The sequence below is a fragment of the Lichenostomus cassidix genome, chromosome 5 (assembly GCF_008360975.1).
Source record: "Lichenostomus cassidix isolate B80296 chromosome 5, HeHo_3.0, whole genome shotgun sequence".
Taxonomy (NCBI): Eukaryota; Metazoa; Chordata; class Aves; order Passeriformes; family Meliphagidae; genus Lichenostomus; species Lichenostomus cassidix.
This window is the reverse complement of record NC_139486.1, coordinates 23,782,964-23,809,287: the sequence shown is the minus strand read 5'-3', so window position 1 is coordinate 23,809,287 and position 26,324 is coordinate 23,782,964. Positions and strand designations below refer to the sequence as shown.

Sequence of the window (26,324 nt, the reverse complement as noted above, 5' to 3'; positions counted from 1 at the left end):
GAATATTCCGCGAGAGCAAGTTCCCAAAAATTAGCCTCTCACTTCATTATGATGATGATGGCTCACTGATCCTTTGGAGGGCTACTCCAGACTAGACTGTCCATTAGGATTTACAGGTAAATCACCCAAAATGAAGTCAGAATCCCTTTTGTTGACTTTTGTTCATTTTCACTGTGTTTAGAATGAATCACAGGAGAGAGTCACTCAAATGTTTTTCTGTAAAATGATGCCTTTTGATGCAATCAGGTGTTAGAAGCTTCCTTCTCTGAATGAGGTTTAAAAGGGAAATTTACTTTAGAAAGAGAAATATATGACCAGCATATTTCTGCCACTAAAAATTTCCACTAGCATATTGCTGTATTTTCTGCAACAAAACACAAAATATGCAATATTCTGCACATTACGATTATTATACTAATGCCAATTACCTTATTATCCTATAATTTTCCTTAAATAATTTGATTTTTCAATTGGTTAGTTTGCCTCAGCAAATTAAGTAAATCTGCCGAGAATGAAGATGGGTAATAAACTGTTCTTCACACATGAATCAAAAATTAATTGATGTTCCAAAGTAAATTGTAACTGTAGTGCTTTTTGTAAAGCTGTGATCTGAATTTGGTGAATTCAGGAAAGCCACATAAAGACAGATAAAGAATCTGAAAATGTAGGCGACAATGCACTGAAGGCTGCTTTCTGGGACTGTGCTCATGTAGAAGGTCTTTCTTTCAAATACATGGGAATTTTAAAGATTGGGAAAAGGAAAGAAAAGGGGCCCAAGAGGATATGATTTCTTGAAAGTTTTCTGAAAGCCACATTCTTGCAGAGGATTTTCTCAGCTCTCCACCCATACATTTTTTTATGAGAGCATTGTGACAGAAGATGTTGGTATGTCTCCAGGATGGTAGATACTTTTTTCCTGATTTTTAATAACCAGTTTGCTTCTAAATGAGGTTCAGAGCCCTCAGGATAGCCTGCCATAAACATGTGGTCATATCTTGCACGTTCGGTGTAGTCCACCAGAGGAAGTGTAATATATCATACTTCTGACTATCGGAAACAATCATTTAATCAAGCCCACAATAATCCATCACCTCTGCATAGGCAAGGATCATAACCCAATTCAGAGCATTACTAGTGAGATAAGTAATTTTTATGTTCCCTTTTTGATTTATGGGATGAAGATTAAATCGTGAGAAGCTGAATGGTATTTCAGACTACAGGGTACGAATGGAGATGAGGTGACAGTGTCTATTCTGTCCATCAGCAGTCAATGCCTCCTTCACAAACACACTACCTCAATTAAAAGGGGGTTTTGTTTTGTTGGGTATTTTTTGGGATTTTTTGAGATGTTTGGGTTTTGTTTTCTTTTATTTGAGAAGGGGGAAGCAGAAGAGACTAACACAATAAAAGTCCTTTTACACTGCAGCCTTAAGTAGGATTTCTAACCAACCGTTTCAGGGACTGCATGCCAGGCAGAAGTGGGGTCTTGCAGTACAGGTTTTTCTGTTGTTGGCAGGCAGAAGGTTTACATTTCTTTTGTGGACGCATTTTGATTACAGAATTGTGACTGAAATTAGTAAAACAGCCCTAAGAAAAGTTGCTTATGGACTGAAGCATGGAGGTTACTGCTCCTGGTACCTGCCAAGTGCAAATGATCAGGAAGCCCCAGAAGAGAACAATGTGCCCAGGAAAATCTGAGCCCTGAGATAGAGGAAAACCAAGCCAGATTAGGGCAGAGGTGAAACTTGAAGGAAGGGATATATCTCTTGTGTGTTGCTCTTTTCTGTTTTGCCTGGCAAGAAAATTTCTTTGATTCATACTCTGTGTGTCCATGCCTCAAATAAATTTTAAATTGGAACATTCCTGAAATATAGCTGGACTTACTAGGATTTGGCCAAGAGGGGGAGAAAATTGATCCTTAGCCTATAGAAATGTAGCAACTTACATTTCTCCTCTTATGGATTTAATAGCCTTGCAGCAGATCTTCAATGTGAACTCTGATTTAGGCAATAGGTTTCAAAGACTCCAAGGTCCTTTATGTATATCTGCTGTTTGCCAAAGGATGGCTTATTTGAATTCATGGATGTATACTTTAAAATATAATCTATGTACTTGAAATTTTGTTCTTGTATAGCAGTACTTTTGCCATCAAGTATAAAACTAATTTTAATACATTAGCAAACAATAAAAGGTTCTATGAGCATTTTTGGGATTGCTTTTTCTGTGAAACTGCCTTCTGTATCAAATTATTTGGTTTGGTTTTCCATCTTTTTAGGAAAAAACCCACAACCTTATAAAAGTCTTTTCATAATGTAATTGTAATTTTATTTCTCACTGAAAAATAACATTTATAAATCCTTTTTTTGGATATGAGAGTAATAAAACATGTTTTGCTATTAAAGGAATAGTTAAGACTGAGTATATCATCATCAAGTTGAAATTTATACCAGTTGAGAGGTTTTGGAATGCGACAGCTGAAACTCAGTTTCCCGCAGAGAAGGATTTATGAAATGCTACAGGGGGCAGGGAAGGATGCATTACAATATGGCCTTTCCCACAGAGAGGGATCTTACAGAAATCTAACCTAAAATTGCCTTGCTTGTATATCCATCTAAAATGAAACACACCTCATTTACCTGCAGTGCCTGGATTCTTTGCTTTACCTCAGAGAAATCACAAGGAAAATCTGAAAGAATTCTATATTCTTCATATATGACTGGCTACTTTGGAATCTACTAAATTAAGCTAAGACTTTCCAGTGGAAATCCCAACTTCTGCCCTATTTTTCAGTCAGTCTTTTTCTGAAAGACCTTGTAGATAATCTATTCCTCTGTGCCTATTTAACCAAATAGTTCACATTACATGACAACTGCATCAGCTTTTCCTGAAGCAGCTGAGGAAGCAAGGTTTTTTCTCAAAGGGAGAGTAGAACTGCAGAATCATTGAAGTGGCAAGAGATTACTAGACTTTTAGCCAACTTCTTTTACGTGTAAATTATTTTAAAAGAACATTTGATGGGAAAAAAAAAAGCTTGTAAGGTAGGATGATGTAACAACTCTTTCCAGGCACATATAATAGATTGCTATGATTGCCAGATGTACTATTACTGTGTTAAGACCTCACATTATTTCTGGTACTGTGTGCATGTTAGGAGACTCCTCACTGTGGTTTCAGCCTGATTTTGACCGTTGGACTTAGGTCTGCTCACCCTCTGCAGTTGTGTTCTTGGAGGAGACTCAGCTGCATGTACCCAGGTGAAATGTTTCATGATTTGAGCCTTTTTACCTTCCTTGTGTCTGGGCACTGGTGTCAGTGGAACATGGGTGACTAGCAGGAAGAAAGGGGCCACTCAGTTTACCCCTCTGCTAGAGCATCCCTCTGTCTTCAACCCAGAGCAGAAGTGACCCAGCCTGCAGCACAGATCTCTCTGGAAAGAAGCCTTAAGGATCTCTCTCAGGACAATGATCAGCCATTAGGATCTATCATTACAAGTAACAAATTGAACAGATGATGACCACTGCCTGCACTGTTCATCCCATCATGTAGGGCTTGCATTTAACATATTGGTCTTGGATGTGCCATTTCCAGTCACTTGTAAGCAAGATGAGGCAGCTACTCTTCAGATATGTGTTCAGTGCTTCATTGTGCAACACTACAAAACCACAACTTTGAAGACAGAAAGTAAATTAGCTAAGCCAGTTTACATTTTTTAGAGCAGAGATAGGGATATGTGTCTGTGGAAAACTTTAGGAAGGCATATTTTACTCACTTTCACAACATTATCATAGCAAACAAAAAGAATTTTGCATTACCATCTGGTGTCAACTACTTTATAAATTTGAGATAAAGTTAGAGAGGAAAAAAATAGGACACTAGAAAATTTAAAATGTTTCAAAGAAGGATTTCTTCTTAAAACATCTGACACTTAAAACAGTGCTGACACTCAGAGAGAGATGGATACCCCAGAAGAACATTATGATTTTGTTTCACGACTTTGCATAATGTGCCTGCAAGCATAAATAAATATCTATGAATTTATACATACCTGCAGGAGCGCAGAGATACCACTGCTGCTGGAGAGCAAAAAAGAAACCTTTTATATCGTTGTAGCAGTAGTACCTAGGAGTAGCCCAGGAGACTTTTACAGGAAGGGTGTTGAGACATGCCCATCAAGGTTTATGGGTGGGGGCAGTTCACAGCTGGTGGATATTCAGGTTAAAGATGCTCCTGAGGACAAATAAGAGAAAGACTGAAAATTAAAAAACAGGAAAAGGAAAATTCTACCCAATGTCTATCTGGGAATAGCAGGGACAGGATCCCAGACAAGTATCCTCCTCTGAGGGCTCTCTGAATTTCATCAGGCTGCAGTGATGATGATGATTCTGTTGAGTTTTTGACATCTTTCCCCTAATGCTATGTATATTTTTCGTTAGGATCCACACAATTCCCTCTGGGTTGTTCCCAATTAGAATATTCTGAGCGTTAACTGAAGTATGCTGGTTAGGTGTCAGGGTTGCACACTGATTAATTGTTATGCTTCTGTGCACATAAAAAATTGAATATTTTTTGAGGATTTAGATGGTCCTTAACTGCTTCCTTGTGCACTGTGCTTTGGATTTTTATTAAATATATATATACACATGTATATATAGTATATATAAAAAAAGTAAAAAAGGGAATGAAAGGGGGAAGCTAGGAGAGGGAGGAATCACATGCCAGTGATTCCTATGGTATTGAATAAGAGAACCTGTCATGACAACACCATCAGGATTTGCAAGTGCAAGGCTTTGAGAGTAACAATAAGCTTGTAATAGGATGGGAAGAGTAAGGGGAAAATTTTGACACAGAGGCCTTGGAAATGCTGCCTCAGTGGCTTAGGTAAAAGATTACAGAATTGTAAATAGTAAGTTCTTAGCATTACTATGACTAATGCACTACAGTACCAAAGACACTGGAACAAGACAGATTTGGCTTTTTATTACATCTGAATCCTTGAAAAGAAACAGATGCACTGAAAGAGGGAAGTATAGGCAATCTGAGGACATTTGTCAAGGCTTAATTCAGCAGAGCATTGATGTGCAGGGGTGTTTTATTCATATAGTCAGCTGGTTTTCTAGGACTGTGAGGATATCTGTGTTCATGGGCAGGAAGGAGAGCCATCAGTGTGAGCCAGTGTGCCTGTTGGTTTCTTTCATAAATGTGGTGGTGTTTTTCTGCCATATCAGCCTTCTGCTAGCAGAAGTGCATGGAAGGGACACCTCCCTAGTGGCTGTGCAGCAACAGATTTTGATAATGTAAAAATGGCAAGTGTATTTATAATTTGAATGGATTAATTCTCATTATGACTCCTTTACAGGTAGATTAGTCATAAGCAGCAAGAATACTACAAGAAGAAACTTTTACCAGCAGATTGCAGGGACATCCCTGAGACACAGCACAATACTACCAACAGAAGTGCATTAACTTTGCACTTCTCTGATGTCTAATTTTCCTGCTGCTCAGGCACTTGTATAACATGTAATTGCCTGCAGTTTCAATACCAGCTTATCATGGTGTTCACGTGTGTCCTGGTTCTGGGCAGGACAGGGCTAATTTTTCAGTAGCTGGGAGGGGGCATGGCCAGGACACAACAGGCTATTCTATAGCATCTCAAGTCATTGCTAGGGGTGGGATAAAGAGACCCTCTTTCAGGGAGAAGGGGTTCCTTCCAGTGGAGAAAGCATGGCAGAGGGAGCTGCCTGGTATTGGCTATCATTGGGGAGTTTTTCTATGTATATCACTTCTTACACCTTTTGTTAATAATATAGTTGCTGTTACAGTTAATTTTCTTTTCCCATTATTGTTTCCAGTAATTTTTTCCTATTTCAACACGTGATCTTTGTCTTCTGTGCTTCCAGTTGGAGGGACAGGAGGGAGAGTGATGTATGGGGTTTCTTCTTAGTGGGAGTACTAAAATGCAGAATAACATTCCTCAACAACAATGTTGGACTGAAATAGAAAGACAGAACAGAGAAGTGAAGGACACAAGTCATCAAGGCCTGGAGTTGGGTTAAGACTGGTTAGCGTGCCATTCACTGACATTTCCAGTTTTAGAACAGACTACCCTGACTCAGCAAACTGTCTGTGACCAACTTGCCACACAAAAATCTCTGGGAATTCACTGTGACAAACCCCTGCTTTTAACAATCAGAGATGTCATTTTACTTTGGCTAACCCCTCTCATACAGCTGACCTCAAGGTATTAAGGTGACCCCTAAAGCTGTGTGAGAGCTCTCACTATCCTTTTGTGCATTTTTGTATTTCAACTCAGAATTTTCCATAAGGTGGAGTGAGATGATGAACATTCAATTTCTTTTTTTCTGAATGCTGAGAGAAATTATCTTATGTAATCTCCACAGTGTCTCCACCAACTCTGAATGAGTTTTACACAAAACATTTTTCCAGTTCAGTTATGGATGCTTAGTAATAACCAATATTGAGTCTGTTCTGCCTTTCCCCTCTGGGAAGCTTGCTTTATAGAAGTGCTCTGTAAGTGTCACAGCAAGTGCTACCAGTTCTATATGTGGAGATGAGCACAATATCCTCAGGGATGTGCAGTACACAAGCCGCACAGCTCTTCTTGCTCTTCCTGTTTGCACACAAATATTCCATACAACAAATACAGGAGACAGGTGGAATATGATTGATATGGATGTACTAGTACCTGTCTGCTGTAGTCTCTGAGGCTGCTAAAAATCATTGCTTTTGTGAATAAGTTAATTTGACTTATTTCTACTTTCTTTGTTTTTTTTCCTTGCAATCATGTTGCTCTGTTTTTCACTGGGAAGCAGGCCATGTTTAATTTTTGGCACATTTTTTAGTAGGTGTTGGCCTGTGATAGGGACTTGCATCTGCTGTTAACCTTGGAAGATTTGTCTAGGCTTTGGACTGAGGATGAAGGACTATGAAGAGCCATTTAATTTGGAAGTCTGAGGTTACTATAGCCAGCATGCTTTAGAAAAGCACACAAAGCATTTAATTTAGCAAAGAGTATTTACAAGAAGAAAAAATAAACAATCATATTGGGTTTTACGTAAGTAGCAATTAGATATGTTAATGTATTAAATGTCTCATATTTTATGTTAATGCATAAGAGACTTGTTCCCAAACTCAGTGCTTCTAGACGTAAACTGAACATTAGATAGAAATTTCACAGAACAACTCTATGCATGTAAAGAAAATAAGTTTCTAACCCCTATAAAAATAATGTAAGTATCACACCAACTTTTACTGGATTGAAACTGGATTTAATTCAGGTAGATTCACTGTAATACAAGATTTCAAGACTGTGTGATGTATTAGTATCCACTTGCTTAAAGAGATGTTAACTGTCATAAAACAAAAATACATTCCAGAAAATTATGTAAAGCATCTGTTAATTAATCAGAATTTGTTTTAAAATGAAAAGCAATTGGAAATTATTCTAAGAACTGTTCTTCCATGCACACAATAGACCCAAGCTTTATTAAAGGCCAAAGAATGAGATAAATTAATAACTGCAGCTGAGTAGCTGTAAAACTGAGGTGAAAGGAAAAGGTTGCCATGCTTTATCAAGGCATGCAGCTCCATTTAATTTTTTTGTAAAAGAGTCACACCATTTTCTTGAACTAAAGTACCATCTTTAAATAGCCAATGAGATGCACAGAACAGCAAGAAAACATACTTGGTCAGGGGTTGCAGAGAGACAAAATTACTAGAAACTGTCCATTAAAAAAAACCCAAATAAACAACCCTTCTAATTGCTTCATGCTTGGCAAGTTTGCTTTAAAAACTGGATTTAAAAGTCAGTTAATTAAGAACTCAGCTAGAATACCAGAATATTAGTGACATAAAGAGGTTAGTGAGGTTTTTCATAGGGAATATTTCTTTCATCAAATGCATATGTATAGAGAGGTGTCAAAGAGGCTTTAAGGCATGCCATTCCAACTTTGCTTCTGCACAGTTCTCCTTGAAGAAATTTAATTTCACACGAGATGTTAAGACTTAAATCAGAGTTCTTTTTTGCTAATTTATAATGTTTTATCTGCCAGACCACCTGCGGGATAACTTTACACTATTTTTGACATATCATTAGCACAGACCTCAGGTTCCCAGCTACTAACTGTGTCTATTTTATCTCTGCTGTCAAACTTGTTCACAGTGTGAGCAGTCTCTTTTGGATCTTCAAGGATAACTGGGAAGTGTTTTATTGCCCCTGCAGAGCTCAGTAGTGGCTGTTGTGTTGCTCAGGGTTTATATTCTGGCTATAACACACTAACAAGTCAGCATAAGGATATCTAAATGCTGTAAACAACACAAGCAAATTCATTTCCGTGTGCATGTTCTCCATTTTTCTGTGAATACAATCTACTCCAAGGAAATGATAAAGAGGCAGAAAAGGAAACAGTAAAACAACTCTTTCCACCTTTTAGGTTTCCTCTTCTTCCTCTAGAACAGATTTTCTTCACATATCAGAAGCCAAGTTTCTCAGGAACAGGTGTAAACTTATTGCTCCACATATATCCATGCTGAGAAGTATAAAAAGTAGAACAGATGCATTAGCTATAAGAAAAGCTGTATCCAAGCAAAAGTTTTGTTCATAGAACACTTCAGCTGTAAATGCTGCTTCTTAGCTAAGAGCTTCAGAAAAAGTGCTTCAGTATTCACTTAGATCTTCCATTTCTTTTCAGTTTTATTGGGCAGTGAAGTGGATTTGTTTCCAACAAAACTTCTTGCAGAAGCCAAGAACCTGCAGTTGTGCTGAGCTTATGGGTTGTAATAGGCTTTTCAGTGTGTTTGTTTCCTTCCTGTATGGAGCACTAGAGTCTGAGTACTTGTTTTTCACTGCTCTTTGTGTCTTTTCATAAATGTGGCATAGGTTCATAGCAGAATACTTTTGAGACAAGTGGATGCAGAGGATGAGCATTTCTCAGAATTTGGGATCTTATTTCTCAAATGGTGCATGACTGAGTGTATGGCGTTCAGCTAGCTACCAACCCTGTGGCAAATAAATCTCTCCTTTTTGGCTTTTAGCTTTTAACATTGTAAAATATTTCTTGAAAATAGGGTTAGATGTATCACAGGAAAACATTCCTATGTCTTTTTGGAGTGACTGTTCTTGTCTTGTAAGAACATGAAAGGAAGTGTAAAATAAAGAATCTCACCTCTCACACGGTACAGGACTGTGATATCATGAATTTGAGAACCCTGGAGCCTGGTATCACTGCAGGTTTTATTGAACTGTTTGTACTTCATCAAGTATAGTAACTCTTACTGAGTTTGTGCTGATTTCCTCCTGTTAAAAAGTCTCTATACTCTACAGGTTATTCTATGAATCAATTTCTGCAGCTGTTCTTCCCAAGATTTATCTATATTGAACAAAAGTTGCTTATGTCTAGTGGAAATGCTTCATCTGATGTATTCTTAAATTTAATTTTCTTTTTTTTTTTTCACAACAACATTATATTGGTGGCTTACAGACACCAAAACACAGCTAGCTTGGTTTCCATCATGCCAAATCAATTAGCCCCAGCAATTTCTTGCTGTTAAGTCCATAACACATGCTTTAAAACAAGAATGTAACATACAGTTCTTTAGGTTCCCATTAAAAAGTGCTTCTAACAACCATAACCAGTCCACACCAGGAACAAGAAGGCAGGTTGTGCAATATAAAAGTAGTGTTTAATGTTCTATGTTAATCTGGTTGTATCTGTTTGTGACAGCAATATTTGGTTTATCACTGCATGTCAGGATTATTTGTAACTAGGGACAGTACAGGCGAGCAGCTGGAAGATAGATGAATATTATGCATAGTCAGTTAAACAGCTTTAAGGTTCAAATTGAAGTCCTTCTAGTACACACAGCAACAGCAGTGTTCTGTAACTGCCATGACCTCTTTTGGTGTCGCTTTGACAGCTCAGCCACAAGGTTTTCCAAAATTGTTGCAGCTTTAGGGAAAAAAGCGGGATTTCTGACTGCCTAGGTTACTTAATACATATTTTACAGATTTTTTGACTCTCAGCTGGTATTTGCTATGGCTTTCTATGGTGCTAAAAGCAATAATCAGACACAATAAATGATAAATATATGTGGTATTTGTACAACAAGGGTGGCTTGAAGTCTGTCCTTGCAATTTTAATGGTTCTTGTAATCAATTCTATGTGTAGAAGGATCATAAATAATGTTTGGCATTGTAATACAGGAAGACTAAAGCAGACTTTTTTGCTTCACACTGTCTTGTCTAGGTCTGCAGAATAGCTTGTAGTGACAGAAAAATGTCCTGCAGGGTTCCTTATCATCAACTTTGTAAGATGATAAGTATGTCCCACTCACTGTATCCATTCCTCATCCTGCTTAGGAAGGAAATCAGAGGCTGTAAGGTGGTCCAGGATACTTAGTATTTAGACCAGCTGAAATATGCCATTCCTTACATGTCAGAACACCATAAATGTAGGAAGCTTTTTGCAAGGGATTTAGAATTTTGCGACTACTCCTTATCCAGGCATTCTCATGAAATTACTTTCCCTTGACTGTAGTGCTGAGGATGAACAGGAAACTTGGAAATGTGTTAAGGCTTTGATGACATATGGAATTCAAGCTGCTCTGAGAGTGGAGATGGAAGGAGCCATTCCTGGTCACAGAAGTGATCTGTGAGTAAAATTACTGTAGCTTGCCTAATTTCATTCTGATGGGAACTCATGAATCTCCTGCTGTGCAGATACTTACTAGTATACTATGTAAGTTATTAAAAATAGTAGGTAAAAGAGTCTACTTCAGCCATGTGCCAGGTTTAAAGCTCTTAACTAAGGAAAAAACTGGACAGTTTGGAGACTAGGCAGGCCAGTGGAAAAATCAAATTGCCCCTGGAGCAACCCCACTTCTCTGCAGTGGGGGAACCTGGCTTTAATCTGATTCTGATGGTTGCAGGAATCTAGGCAAAATCCAGTCACAGCCAGAAGCACTTCTTTCTTTTCTCATATCTTGGAAATAGGACAGGAATCATAAAACTGGGTAGAATTATTTGTGCCTGCATTTTAGAAGACATTTAAAAATATACCATTTATGAATAAATATGTATCTTTTAAGAAGTTTGGCTCTGCTGACTGGTACTTTCATAAATGGTTTGAAAGAAGCACCAAAAAGCTGCTGTGTGGAATCTTATACACTCACTGCTGTTGCATTTTAAAATGCCTCTGTGTTTATGCTTTTAGAAGAAAAAAGTCTTACTAAATATTTTACCAGTTCTCTCTGTGAGACCTCAGTGCAGAGGCCCTTAGGCTGAGAATGTGCATTTACAGGCAGAACACCGCCCATACTCTCTGAAGGCACTACTGAGCTAGACAGGCTAATAATGTTCTAGATTTTCAGCGGTGGCTCATGTTTCCCTGACTGAAATAACTGTTGTACTATGGCACTGTTTGGAAATATATGTCACAAATTAGTTCTCCGTGTTCACAGATCTTAGGCTGAGCTGGGACTGCATGCATAGGTTTTGCTTTTAAAAAGCCAATGTGAATGTCCTAATTTCCCCCATAAAGTATTTCACAAGAAATATACCAAGAAATGGATTTCCTCTGTTTCCCATTTTAAATTTCTGGGTTGACTCCTGTGCTTTTCTAATGATTTCTTTTCGGCTTTTTAACCCAGCATAGTTCTGGCAATTATGAAGTTGTCTTGTCTTATTCATGTAAATCATTAAAACAGTGCCCTTTCCTGCCACTGGTGCAGTGAACGTTCACAAGAGGTTTTCTTCCAATTACATGCCCCACTTGGCCTCACCTAATTTAAATATCCTCTCATTTTTCCTTTGTTCTAAGTTGTCAATATTGCTACTCAGTGAAGTTGTGTCAGGAATCATGGTAGGTATTCCCAAGAGATGCTGTGCTTTTTGAAATTCTGAAGTCTGAAAATCAATTGGTTTTAAAAGGGGATAACAGAGGGGTTTTGTGTGATTCTTCACCTCCTGGCAGTGATTCTAAGTGGCTGCACTCTGATTTTTATGTGGCTATAAATGTAGTTACTCAGCAACCCAGCTTGAGACTTACCCTTTAATTTTTGTCAGTGTTTATTACTCACAGTCACAGGGAAAGGTTTTATTTCACTGGGTGCTGTGCAAATAATACCTGGGCTCCACAAATGTCCCTCTCAGTGTCCTGCAGTTGAACAAGCAGCCAAGCAAGAGCTGAAAAAACGTCATCTTTGAAACTTCATTGCTCACTACTGAATTGGCTAAATTCACCTGAATGTCGAACAGTCAAAAGGTTTAGGAAATATTTGTTCAGTCCACACGTCAATGGGTTTTCTTCACCTAGAATTAATAGCTGATCAGCTAAGAGCTGTATAGCTATCTGTGCTTCTTAAGAAGCTCCTCTTTCCAGGGTGACAGAGCACAATGCATCACTTCTGACATCATTAAGGGCTAAGTCTCAAAGTGATATATTTCAGCAGGAAATTTTAAACAAAATTAGAGGTGAACATCCTGAAAAAAATCTCCTTCATTCCGAAGTTTTTTATTACTGAACTGTAATTGAAATGCACTGCATGGGGAAGGATGAGCACCTGCTTCTACACTAAATTGCCTTCTGGAGGGGATGGCTCACAGCCTTTCCATGAAGGATGGGGCCTTTTCATGTGACTGCTATCAGTCACAAGCTGCGGCATAGTTTTACTAAATGCAATCCTTTGGGACACACTGAATTTTTTCGGCATGTTGGTTGTTGCCCCATTGCACAGGCTGTGTCTGGGCCCTCTGGAGATTTCAGCTTCTGACCTGCCTGCAGGGTTGTGTGCGAGGGCTGACTCCAGGGTAGCAGGGTCACCTCTTGGTGATTAGTGTCCTAGGCTGGCTTGTGCAGTACTAGGAATTACTGCTGTAGTCTCCAGGGCTCTATTTAAATCAATTGTGTGTTATCTCTAAGTCTGGGATACGTATCCTATGTGCTGATTTGGCATAACTTATCATATCACTTTCATGCCCTATCCTCCTCAGGACAGCGAAAATGCTTTGACTTATTCTGATGTCAGGAAATTAAAAATCAAATTTGCAGCATTTTTTCTCTGGTCTGGAGAGAAAACTTCAGAAGTTTTCCTCACATGAGGTTAAATGTATAATTGAATTGTCCTACCCTGTAGGGTTGCTCTTTTTTTCTCTTTTTAATAGTGGAACAGTCAGCTGTCTACATACAGTTCAAAATGAAATGCTTACAAGTCCTTGACTCGTGAGCTTTATTATGGAGATGGAAACCTGCCAGCAAGAAGTCAGGGTTAGCCAATATTAGTTTGTCTGATGTGTTAGGGTCACCTTTACAGCAGTTGAGATCTGTTTTGGGCACTAAGAGGAATGTGGTTCTTTCTTAAGAGAGGAGAGTGAGGGCCTTACACAGAGGCAGTCAATTATGCAGTTTGCTTGAAAATTAGCCAATCACTCATTTTAATGAGGTGGATTTCAACTTGGATATAAGTATGTCCTTGACATTTTTAGTAGCAGTGACATTATCTGAGCAGCTTGTTCTGAGAAACATCAGACATACACAAGTGCATCTACCTCTACAGAGAAAAAAACACTAAGCAGGGGGACTTGCATAGAAAAACTGGTAACATCTTATCAGACATTACCAGGATTCAGTTTTCCTCACTTCTGTGAGTTTCTGCAGACTATTTGAGGCAATGAAGCTGCAAAAGATGAATGCAAAACTACAAGGTTCAGAAAACAGCTCTAAGAATTGTTGAGAAATAAGCATTGTTTTTTTAAAAATAATAGCTATAGTTTCTGCCCAGGTCTGGCAGTATAAAGTACATCTGATAACGTGATAACATTTGTATTTAGTTCAGCATTGTTATGTTTCAGAAGTCTCTGAAATTCGTGATGTCAGCTGATGAATGCCACCTTTTTTCTCCTCTGTTTTGTTTTGTTTTTCTTTTTTTCTTAATTTCAGATATTTGGAATACTCTTCTAATTTATAAATATTTCTAATTTTAATTAGGAAAGGTATTTTTCTGGGAAGCCCAAATATTTATTCATTATAAAATAGAAATCTCAGCAAAATTAGTTTAATTGTATTAGTTGCAAACAAAATATCCACTAAGCTACAGCTATGAGAATACAAGCCAGGATTTCAGGTGTATTTTGATATTTAACTCAGAAATAGATACCTAAAATATATCTTAATACACCTTTACAGCCTGTGAAAAGGTTAGGGGAGTAGAAGGAAAGATTCACTAGCTGCATTTTACAGATAAGGATTAGAGACAGGGAGTTCAGTGTTGTACTGCCTCTTTTGAAGCTATCTCAAAGACTTAGATCTATGGTGTATAGGTAATGGCATGCCAGAATGGCTTTTTCCAGCAGGAAATACAGCTTCCAAAAAAGTACTGTTTTCTTGGGAAAGTGATTTTACACACCCAATTATTTTTTTCATTAGGAAAGAAAGAGTGAACCAGCTTTGTCTGTGATACATTTGATCTTGATTTGTAAAATTCTTTGGCATGATAAGGTTCTCTAGTGCCATTTCATCTTTATTTAAGAAAGAAAATTTTTTTATAGGGAGGACAGTCATTCACTGTGACAATTTTCCGGGGACTTGGTAGAGTCCAGCCACTGGATATTTTCAAGATGTGATTGGACTGGGTCTCAGATTATTTAATTTACACTCCCTTTTCCAAAAAAATGTTGGAAACCAGATGATCTTTCGAGATCCTTTCCAGCCTGTGCTCTTCTATTATTCTATGATAAACAACAAACTTTTTTTTGCATATACTATTGCATCTTTAGAGGAGCTGTATTTCTTACACTTACTGCAACTGTTGGAAGCAACATCTCACACTTTCCTGTGATTTACAGCTTTCATTTATTTGGAACAGTTTAAATTTATTTGCTCCAGTTTCAGTTCTGCTTTGGTTTTGCTAGCTCAATAGCTGTTCTCTCTCTGTTGTTTAAACCTTGAGATATTTACAGCATTTAATAACAATACTACTCAGGGTTTTCTAGGTGTAATATAGTATTTTTATATTCTGTGATCATTCAGATTTCTAAAATTTGATACATTTTAGAAGAAAATTATTTCACATTAATTAGGATTTTTTTAAAATAAAAAATTAAATATTTCATATCAATTTAGTTTAAAGTACCTTGCTGCATTTGACAGCATTTCATTTACCTATGGAGGGAGTTTTTTTTAATTCACAGTCTCTCCTCAAAGCTGTGCTCCTAGATAAAAATTAAGTTTTCCTTAATTCATTGCAGATATCTTCAAACCAAATCACTAGAGACACAAGTCTCTACATGGGTTGTGGAAAAAAGCACTTTGACCAGGATACACTGAAGGAGAAGAAAATGGTCGAAGAGTTGGGTTGAAAGGGACATTCAGAGGTTATCTAATCCAATCCCCCTGCAATGGCAGGGCCGTGTCAAACCTGATCTTGAATGTTTCCAAGGATGGGGCATCTACAACATCTCCAGACAACCTGTGCCAGTGGAATGCAACTTTTCCATCTGTTCCAATTGTTTGCCATTGTTCTTCACCTTCAGGTTCTAAGATTGTTGCCAAGATTTGGACTAGTTGGACAGAGCTAATTTTTTATTCCTGCATGGAGAGTTTCTTGTACAGTGCAATCTGTGGAGTAGTTTTCACATGTAGCATATTATTTCCCTTGAGGTTCGCCTAAATTGGTGACACAGTTTTCATCTCTTCTCTTCCTCTGAAGGCTCTGCCAGGATTCATATACTTCTTTTAAACTCTTCCATAACAGACAATATAACTGCTAGAGCATATTTTTTATGTTTGGCCTATGTAATTCTTTTATTGAGTTCTCTAGTGGTAAGCATGGAGTGAATGAGCTTACAAAGAGACTACACTTCACTTGAGTCAGTATGTTCTTCATTCTAGACCTGTGCCACATCACAGCTCTCAGAAATCACACTGACTCGTGGGCTTACACAATATCCTGTGGGAAATGGGGTCATGTCTAGGAAGATTTTGACAAGATCACTGTTTCAGGAAGGGTATCAACTTTTTAACCAAGATAGCTAAACATGGTCAGCCTCAGCAGGGACATTTCTCAAGCTACAAAATTCTGTTTGCTGCTGATTTTACGTATCCCTATCTCAAACTGGATGAAACTAGCTGTGAACTGAGCGGAACATAACCTCCTTACCAACCCTGCCAGTCAGCCTACTGTCTTGTAAGATGACTCGAATGGAAATCTTCCTATTTCCTATTCAAATTTTCCTGTGTAATAGCAACCCTAGCCTGGTTCTTCTCAAAATATTAGCAAAATTATTTTTTGAAACAAACAGGGAAAGGTTGGTGGATTATCTCTGGGCTGGAAACCCTGCTTCCAGCTTCCTTCCAGTACAAATGGGCTTCCAGAATTACATGGCAGAAAGCCCAGAAGGCCAGTCCCAGATAGCAAGATGTCCAAGGTTCCCAATTCTGAAAAAAATTTTCCTGCTTTGCATCAGAGGAGTCAGTGATAAAAGGCAGAGACAAAAAAATCTGATTCAGGATGCTGGGTCTCCATTCTCTAGAGAAGACCATCAGAAAATGTCAGTTTCATATTGAAAAGCTGTGTTTACTTCTCATTTCAATCTGCTGTAATTAACGAGGCAGAAAATTTGTAGTGTGAATGAGACGACTTGCCCAAGCCAAATGGCTTCTTTTCTGCCAAACCTTTCCCACCCCCTGACTGATGCAAACCCACTCTTTGGACAGCCTTCATCTGAGCATCTCCCACAGACTGAAATATGTATGCTGCATCTTTAACTCAATTGTGGTAGTTTGTATATCTTTATAGGACTCTTGGATTGCTCTAGATTGACAACTAAAAAAGAGGAGGTAGGCAAAATTAGTGCAAGTTTGGAAGACTAAGCAATTTCTCTGAAGTCAAATCAAGTGGCATGTTCATACTGCCCTTCAACAAACAGAATAGCATATTGTACAAATTGAAAGTAATTTATCTGAAAGCTGCATGAGATATCATGAGACACTGGTAATAAAAAGCATGTTAGGTATCATATTCTTTCATTGTTTAAAACAATCTGTGAATGGTTTTTAAGCATTTGACCAATTTTCAAAATAATTTGTAGGAAAATGGTGTGTAAATTTCTCCTTAAAACTGACTTCATATATTCACTACTTCTAAATCAGTAACTGTAATTTATGTTTCATAACCTTAAGCATATTGCAGTGTTTTTCCTTTCAAATTCCCTTAGCTGATCAGCCTATATAAGTGAATAATCATGCCAACACATAACTGTGTGCATTTACCTATTTTTTTTTCCTCAAATAGTGCTCTTATGAAGAAAACCTTACTTACACAAGGGTTCCACTTAAAGGTGAACAATATTATTCAGAATTGCCTTCAGAGGATGCTTGATCTGTATTTGAAGTTCCTAAACATTTTTTTTTTCAATATTTCCGTGCCAAAGTTTCAGGGTTGATTAACATGCAGTACCTGAAATTTAATGCCTTTTCTTTGTCAATTTGAATTTATTGGCTACTGAATTTTAGACTGGGAATGTCTTTGCCTTTTAATTAGGCCTTTAATATGAGGAACAGAAAAATCTGTCAGACTACAGTCAGAATTAGCAAAAGTAAACACAGGAAATATTGCACGTCCTAGCTGCTGATGAAAAAGATGACAAGAAATATGATTTGATTTGCTGCATGTTTATGACAAACTATGGATCAGCAAACTATGTTTGCTTCTTGTGGCCTATACCATACATGTTTCACTCACTTTAACTTCAGGATTTTTTCAGAAGGGCAAACTAGCAAACATCCTTTGGTCACCTGGGAAGGGTTCATAGTAGCTATTCAGTAATTTAAAATTTAATTGTTTTCCTGGAGTATCTTTTCCAGGTGTACAGTAAAATACTGTTTTCTTTGTCTTTTGCTGTAAGAGGTTTTCAAGGTCTTAAATGACCAAGGTGTGGTGTGCCGTAGCATCTGTGATTGGAGTAGAATAGCACAGCAGAGGCACCTGTGGGAAAGGTGATATGAAGGCTCCAGGTGTTTATCTGAAGCAGCCAGCAGAAGGAAGGAATCATCATAGGCACCTTCTGTGGTCAACAGAGAAGGACAGAAGCCTTCCCAGCCACTGAATCAACCACTCTGCTTGTATCCATTGTGCTTCATGTTTTGCTTCAGAGAAAGCCACTGCCTTCAGTCTTATGCTGGCTGGGAATCTCACTTTTATTAAAAAAGTAAATTTGCCTCAGAATCAGCTGTGCCCTACAGAAATGCAGCAAGGGGTGAAGACATTAGGCACAGAGAACAGAGGCAATTGCCAAGCAGGGAAGAGTCACAGGATGAGTGTTTCAGATGGCACTGCTGGGGTTTGCCACTACTCTCTGATGGCAAAGCACTGCAGAAGCTGTTATGAGAGTAAAATTGGCTTAGTGCTGTGTTACCACAGCAAAACTGCTGCTTCTCATCAGCATCAGAAAGGAAAATAAAGCAGAGTTATGCACAAGGTGCAATGAAGTCTATTGTGAAGACATTTGTATTTTTACTGCTAATAATGAAACATTGTTCTTCATACAAATGTCTCATCAACCTATTATCTTAGGCAAGGGGTGAGGTCATGTAACTTCAAAATTATGTTATTTCAATAATAGCTGTGGATGCTAGAATGAAAACATTTTAATGCTGCAGAGGGAAATGTCATGACAACAATCACTAACGTAGTCTCCACTGTATTAAGCCACAAGCTATGCTGGAAAATGAATATGCTCCATATGTTGCTGGGCACACCCAGATCCACAGGCAGGAATCTTTATTTAAAGCAGGTTTTAAGGGTGACATCAATTAAAGAAAAAGTTTTATCTCAACATTTTGCTAAAAAATTTCTAGCATATTTTGCAGATCAGTGAGGACTTTTGCTCTTTTTTTTTTTTTCTTAAATTCAAAACTGGCAGCTTTTGGACCCAGATGACACAATCTCTATTTCAATGGCTAGTGTTTGCATTTTACAGGTTTTTAATCCTGTATAGGTCCTGTTCATGTTTCTGGAATTCTCATTATCAGAATCTGTAAACCTAAAAAATGGTAAGGAAGAAGAAAATTTGAAATACTTTGGCTTTGATTTTACTCTCTGGGAACCCAGTCACTTTCTTTTATCCTCATTTACACCATTCTTTATTTTCCCTTTATAGCTGAGTTTATTTCTGTCAAAAATTGATTTTTAGAGTTTATTTTGAGCGTGCTGGGACATGCAGACAGGGTCTTACTCTTCCACAGCTTGAACTGATCCATGGTTTCATTACAAGCTTCCCTGTTAATGGGGCACATCTAGGACACAATTTTTCTCTCCCATTAACCCATGTTGTTCCTGACAACAATTGAGTTCTGGAATTCTGTGTATATACCTATGCATGTTACAGGCAAATCCTGTTGGATTTTGCAATCTACTGTCCAACATACACATATATAAAGCTGAGGTTTTTTAGGAATAAAAGGTCTACTTCCTGTGATGAATAGGAACCTGCATGGTTTACAATGATGTTTTAGTTTAAAAGTGTCATATTACTTTCTATCAAACTTTAGATAATGCTAAATAATGCATGTTTATGCTCAGCTGAGACATATTTTTCTCGAATACCCAGAGAAACCATGATGACATGCAACAGACAAAAACTTACACTGTAGTTTTAGATTTATTGTTTCAGGCAGTCATAGCATGCTCAAAGCAAATAATGTCCTTCTCTTCCTACCCTCCAGCCAGGAGCTGTCTGTCTTGGAAAGTGGCACAATATTTTTGCTATCAGATGAAGCAAAATCTCCTAGGAAGTACATAGGAATTTGCTACATTACATGAATATTTATTTTCATGTCCAAACACAATGATCAAGAACTAATTTTTTTAACCAGTGCAAAATTGTGTATGTGCAACAGCTGTTAAATGAGAGCATTGATAAGCTACTAATAACAATCTAGTTTCCTCTGCTAGCAGAAGATTCAGAGATTTCTTATTTCCTGTTATGACCCATGTGGCTACATATGTAACTGCAGAGTTTCTGATCTTAATACATAGGTAGAGATTGTGAGGACTGGAAGCAGACTCAGCTGTACATCACAGAGCTGTGTGTCCATGTCTGGACCATGCTATCCACCTGTAGTAGAAATGGGAGAGACAATACAGGTAAATAATTAGTATGTGGAAGAATAATGGATTTTTGGACAGTTGACAGAAAGTACTGTATTTAGAAAAGAAATACAGCTTGTGTTAGAGTTAAGCAAGATACTGTAATCTAGAATATCTGTTATGAGCTCTTTCAGCAGGACAAGCTGTGCTGAACTAAAACGGGGAGATGTGGAGGCTGAATTGCTGTGAGGTAGGTGCAAATGTGAGAGCAGAGCTGGCAGTTTACAGCAGAGTCACTCGAGCACAAGCACTGCTCCATGCCCAGGGCTCTGGGGCACATGCTGTGTGTGATGTCCTGGAGCAGCTGTGTCCTGCAGCAGCTCGGTACTGCCTGCTTCCCTAGGGCAAGGCAGGGATATCTTACCATGAGCTACCTAGCTCTCTCAAGGTTGAGATTGTCACCTGGATCTCAGTGAGCTAAACCTTTTTTAAGCTGCTAGGAAGCAAGCCGTGAAGAAAACAAATGCCTTCTTAATTCTCTTTCCTGAGGTGCTGACACCCAGCTAATACACCTAAAAGAAGGATTTAGGTGAAGTGGCAAGTGGCTGGCACTTTTCTAACCCATTACTTTTAAACACTACAGGTTAATCTGTTTGATTGGAAAGCTTTAGAATTCACTTCCTAAAGAGCTCCCAGTGGCAATGAGTAAAAAAGTAAGAATCACCCAAATTGTCTCTCTCCAGAGCCTGACATGAATGAGAAACATGCTCTGAAGTTTGCATGTGTGAGACCACAGCAAGAAAGACTGAACAAGATAAATAGTAATGTTCTGTCTTATTGTTTCTTTCAGCAGGTTATTAATTCCCTTCAACAAAAAGCTGAGTTCAGATGTAAAAAGCAAAAACAGAATCTATTTTTAAAATGCTATTGAAATTTGGGTGAAGCTTCCATTCAACTGCAGCAAGAAAGGCAATCTTATGACACTAGAAATAGATTCTTTTTACATCCCAAACAAATCTGGAATACCTTTGTCGCTGTTGAGCAGCTAGCAGAGTAATGAAGGCACCAGTTCTCAGTGGCAAGAAGGAATGACCTTTATTGTTTTGATTTCATCACATATATAGAGTTCTCAAAAGTCACCCAGATTGGTCAGTCAGAAGCCTTCCCCCAGGCCTGATTGGCCAGGCCTGCACTGTCCAAGTTCTGGGACACTGTTCCAATAACATCCAAACTTTATCTTTATTTATAAAACACAAGAAAAATTCTCATGGGAAAAACCTGTGCTAGCCACATACCTTTCTTAAGGTGTTGTTAAAATGAGAGTTTGGAGGAAAAATTATGACTGTACCATAGATTAATCTCAGCCTCTAGTGCAGACATTCCTAATTTCCATGAAATTAAGTTATGGAAGGTTAAAATGTTGCTTGAATGATGAATAATACATGCTTCAAATATCCTGCATATGTGTTTCATCACATGAACCACACGCTATTGAGATTTCAAATTAAAATTATTATCCTGTTTTTTTCTCCCTCCTGTTTTTACTCCATCTTCAACACAAATTAATTAGTTTTACCTTGCTTGCCCTTTTGCTAAGAGCTGTGAATGGTATGAATAGAGTTCCATGCTTAATGTCTGGATGCAAAGTATTATGAGTATGAATGAGACCGTATTTCCAAATTTTCTAGAGTAACTCTTATGGTATGTTAGCAAGATACTAAAATAACTTAACTAGATTAAATATTTCCCATTATTTAGAAGCTTGTATAATAGAATTTTTTAACTGGGATCAAGTTTAAAATTCCCAGTACCCATGACAAATGCAAATATGTTACATCCATTCCTTGCATCCTCTCTAAGGGTACTACTGAAATATTTATAATTATGACATTATGGTCACATCAACTCTAAACTTTGAATGGCAATACATGTGAGAGGAATTTGCAGTGCCTAAAATAAGGTACCTTTCCTAGAAACAAACCTCTTTGAGAAACATGATTTTTAACATCTGGTGAAGTGACTTCTTTCAGCCATGCAGGTGATCTGCAGATAGAAGGTGTTTTTCTTTTATGTCTGTAATTGTGTATCTGGAGCCACACATTTCCTTTATGTACACAAAATGAAAGTGCTTCCTCTTTCTATCTCAATCGCCACTTGTGTCCCTGGTCATATTAAAACTACAAATAGAATCAATCACGCTCCTGATGAGAGGAAATGTGGTGGTGATAATTACATCTCCATTGAATTTCTGTTGCTGTTCTAGAGAGGAGAGAAATTGAGTGACAACCTAAATGCGTTGTAACAATGCACTGAGAAAATAAATGCAGCTGACGCATCACCCACAACAAATGTACTGTGCTCAACATAATGGATAGGATTGAAACACTTCCTAGCATATAAGATAGAACTTGTCACAATTCCTTTCTCAGATAGCTGGATTAGGCTTATGACATGGTTGTATGGTACCTGAAGGACATAGATATATGTCGGAAAGGAATGTCAGGTACTCACACCCCTAAAATCTGTCAATGTAGGCAGATTTCAGATTTATCCAGTCTGGAATATCTAACTCCAGGGAGAATCATTCTTTTGGGAAGACATTCACATTTTAAGATATATGAGATATCTGCCTTCCCCTTTAAGCAGAGTGTATTGCAGTGAAAAGTTATCATATACCTGTCTTTGACAGCCTTGCTGCTAACATATTGCCTTAAAGCAAAAGTGAATGTGAACTTGGAATGGATTTCCTGTGACAGTGTAAAGAGTAAGAAACATAAATTGAAAAAGCAAAGAGAAACATTTTATCACACCAATAATCACAGTTAATGAAAAGGAAAATTCATGTTACTGTGGATTTCCTCCTAGGTTTCAGTTTTATGGATGAATTTTCACCTTTATATTTCTTTTATCTTTTCTACCTTTATCATAGTCCTGGTGTCCTGTTTTTCTCCTCAGTGGTTGGACATTTCTTTCTTCTCAATGATTGTCACACCTTTCAATTCTTTATATCTTTCCTTCTCTGTAGGGAAGTTAAGAAATTTACATTTTCCTGGATGGACAGAGATGGCAGCTAGCTCTGTATGAGAAAGACTAAAAATTTGCAATTTGATTAACTGTGGATAGAAGCTAGAAAACATGAGAAAAGAGGAAATGAGTTGCAGAATCTGAGAGAAGATGTGAAAGATATGAAGAAAAGAGGACTCAGGGAGAAGAACAGTATCCTTCAGCACCATGACTCAGAAGATACCTAAGCCAGTGCTGATCTTTCCAGGTATGTCAGGTAGGAGGTAATTTAATACCTGGGGGGTTGCAATAAAACTTTTGTCTTGTATGCACTGGTCTTAAGTGTTTCTGTACTTAAGGCTTTTAACTCAGCAAAGGCTTCTCCCTACTGCTCTATGCAAAAGCAAACAGGCTTTTGGATTCAGGCATTAGATCTATTTCAAAGGTTTTATGTAGACGGCTGACTGAAAGCTGGCTGATTCTCTCTAGCGCCTTGCTTAGTCAGATTGTCTCTCATTTCTCTGTGTGTCCATACACTGTATACCAAAGTACTTCACATAAGAAATTTCAAGTGGTTTAGAAGGAAATTGTTAATGTTCAAGGCCCTTATCTGGGTTTGTGTCTTCAATGTTTCAGTCTGTTCTCACCAGTCCTGTGGTCATGTTACAGCTGAAAAATATGTGGCTGGTTTTGCTACGCAAACAATGAACATTAACTACTGTAGATTGAAATGTATAAAAGGGGCATAAAATGCATCAACACTTTCTCCATACTGAATTCTTTGTGCTGCCAAAAGTAGAAAATGAGAAGTGTCAGCACTACTAGCTGTCATCCCCTGGCTCTAGTGTGCAATACTGACATTTTCTGGATTCCAGTTATATTTTCTTATATTTCTACACAGAATAGATTTCCTCTATATTCCTATATAGCAAGGAAACTGTAAAGCTACACAGTCTAAGGAAAAAAATGCATGTTCAGTGGAAGGTGCTTCCTGCCTCTTCACCAGCTACTTCAAGCATGATAGCTCTCAAGTATAACCATCTCATTTACTTTCTGAAAGTTATACCCAGCAATGATAGCCTTGATCAGTCTCCCACAATGACAGGACAGACCACCAGCAAGCTGGGTTTAGCAGATTTTTCTGATTACAACACAGGACCATACATGACGGCAACAAACTGAAATATTTAAAACTGCAAGAAAAGTTCATTAAATGGATCTACATTATTTTGGTTTTTTTATTTTAAACGGGGAGGAGATGAGTTTCTGAGTGTAGGTGTAAGCTGGTATCATTGTAGTGACTTCAGTAAAACTGTTGTCAGTTGAAGAGTAAAAATCAGAAGCTACGCTTGGAAAGACATTTATACATCTGATTCCCATTAAGCAAAAAAAAAAATGGTGCCTAAGTGCATTTAAATCTGTTCTTTGGGCTTTAGCAACTGAATAGGCAAGGTCTTTTCAAAGTATTTTTATTTTCATGACATGGATCCTGTACAAAGAAATGGAAAATGTAAACTTTGAAAATCAATATTGCAAACTGCAAATACATTAGCTTTAAGTGTTTTCCTCTAACACAGGGATTTTTTAGGACAGTGATGTATTTCTTTAAAGGAAGAAATGCCAACATATGTCAGGATTAAAACCAAATTATTTTTATTATCAATTTCATAACACATTTAGCAATCCTTTTCATTATCTTTCCTACAGTCTTTGAAATGTCACCTGGAGAGGAGACGATTCGGAGTAAAACATCCATACAAACATTGCATGTCAAACAGGCCTCCCTACTCTGTGTGCTGGTATAGTGCTGGTTTCTGTGTTTTCTAGCTGTCATGAATGTCCTCAATGTATGTTCTATATCAAAAAGTACTTTGATTCCTTTGTACTTTTGATAAATTGTGGCTCCTTTCTCAACCTTGTGCAATAAGTGATGCAAGTAGTTCAGGGTCTGATTTGCTTGCTGGCTTCTTTCCCTTTCCACCCCCCACAAACCACCCTTTGGATTTTCCAGCGTCATGCTTCATTTACATAAGAAATTGACATTTTAGAAAGTAATTGGAAAAAGTGTATTTAAAAACAATCCAAAAAAGCAGACAGTCTCATTAGAGTTGCTCCAGGCTGTGCCATAATGGCCTGGAAATCACTTATACACAACTCTAACTCTGCTTGAAAAGGAACTAATGTAAAGACACACTTTATTTTGTTTTAAATGCAGTTTTCTTATGGAAAGTTAGTTGGGGCTGTCAGAGAAATAATTGAAAATTCTTTCCAATTGCTAGCACTTAGTATTACTTACTATTTTCCTTTCTCTTTTTGTAGCATGTTACATGACCTAAAGAGCTCAGAATAGCTTTCAAAAGTCATGAATGAAGACTGATGAGAATATTATGGTTTAGAAATGGGGAATTAAGGTTAACAGACTTGCTGAGAAAAGCATCACAAGTGGTAATCTGAAAGTGAAACTGAGATCCTTGGATGTTTGTTCTTCTGTTTCAATCGGTCCTAAATTACAGTGATATTTTCAAGAATGTGCATTATAGCTCTGTTCAACAGCATGTTGATATAAGAAAATTTCTGGATGCTCTCAACTTAGTGGCAGATTTTGCCATGATTTCACAAGGATTCTGGAATGGGTCCAGGAGGGGCTGCAAATATGATAAAGGAACGAGGACAGGCTGAGACAGTTGGGCCTGTTCAGCCTCAAGAAGAGACAATTGAGTGGGGACCTTGTCGCTGTTGAGCAGCTAGCAGAGTGATGAATGCAACAGTTCTCAGTGGCAAGAAGGAATGACCTTTATTGTTTTGATTTCATCACATATATAGAGTTCTCAAAAGTCACCCAGATTGGTCGGTCAGAAGCCTTCCCCTAGGCCTGATTAGCCAGGCCTGCACCGTCCAAGTTCTGGGACACTGTTCCAATAACATCCAAACTTTATCTTTATTTATAAAACACAAGAAGAATTCTCGTGGGAAAAACCTGTGCTAGCCACAGGACCTCATCAATGTACACAAGTATCTGAAGGGAGGGCACCAAGAGGAAGGATCCATATTCTCCATGATGCCAAGCAATAGGACAAGAGGCAATGGGCAGAAACTGATGCACAGGAAGTTCCACCAGAACATGAGAAAGAACTTGGTTACCATGACTGAGCACTGACTGGAACAGACTGCCCAGAGAGGTTGTGGAGTCTCCCTCACTGAAGGTATTCAAGAGCTGTTTG

At 38.0% G+C, this 26,324-nt stretch overlaps 1 long non-coding RNA gene across 3 annotated transcripts in view; it reads left to right on the top strand.

The window, feature by feature from the left end:
- LOC146436172 (uncharacterized) overlaps positions 1–25,821 on the top strand; it is a 31,266-nt gene extending 5,445 nt beyond the window's left edge. Inside the window, exons 1-4 of one of the 3 annotated variants that reach the window (XR_014852555.1) lie at positions 9,363–10,667; positions 23,126–23,380; positions 24,811–24,902; positions 25,423–25,821. This is a non-coding gene — a long non-coding RNA (uncharacterized LOC146436172). Of the gene's footprint in view, positions 1–9,362; positions 10,668–20,048; positions 20,158–23,125; positions 23,381–24,810; positions 24,903–25,422 lie in introns of those variants that run through there. The other 2 variants (XR_014852553.1, XR_014852554.1) reach the window with 2 other exon arrangements.
- The last annotated feature ends 503 nt before the right edge of the window (positions 25,822–26,324 follow it).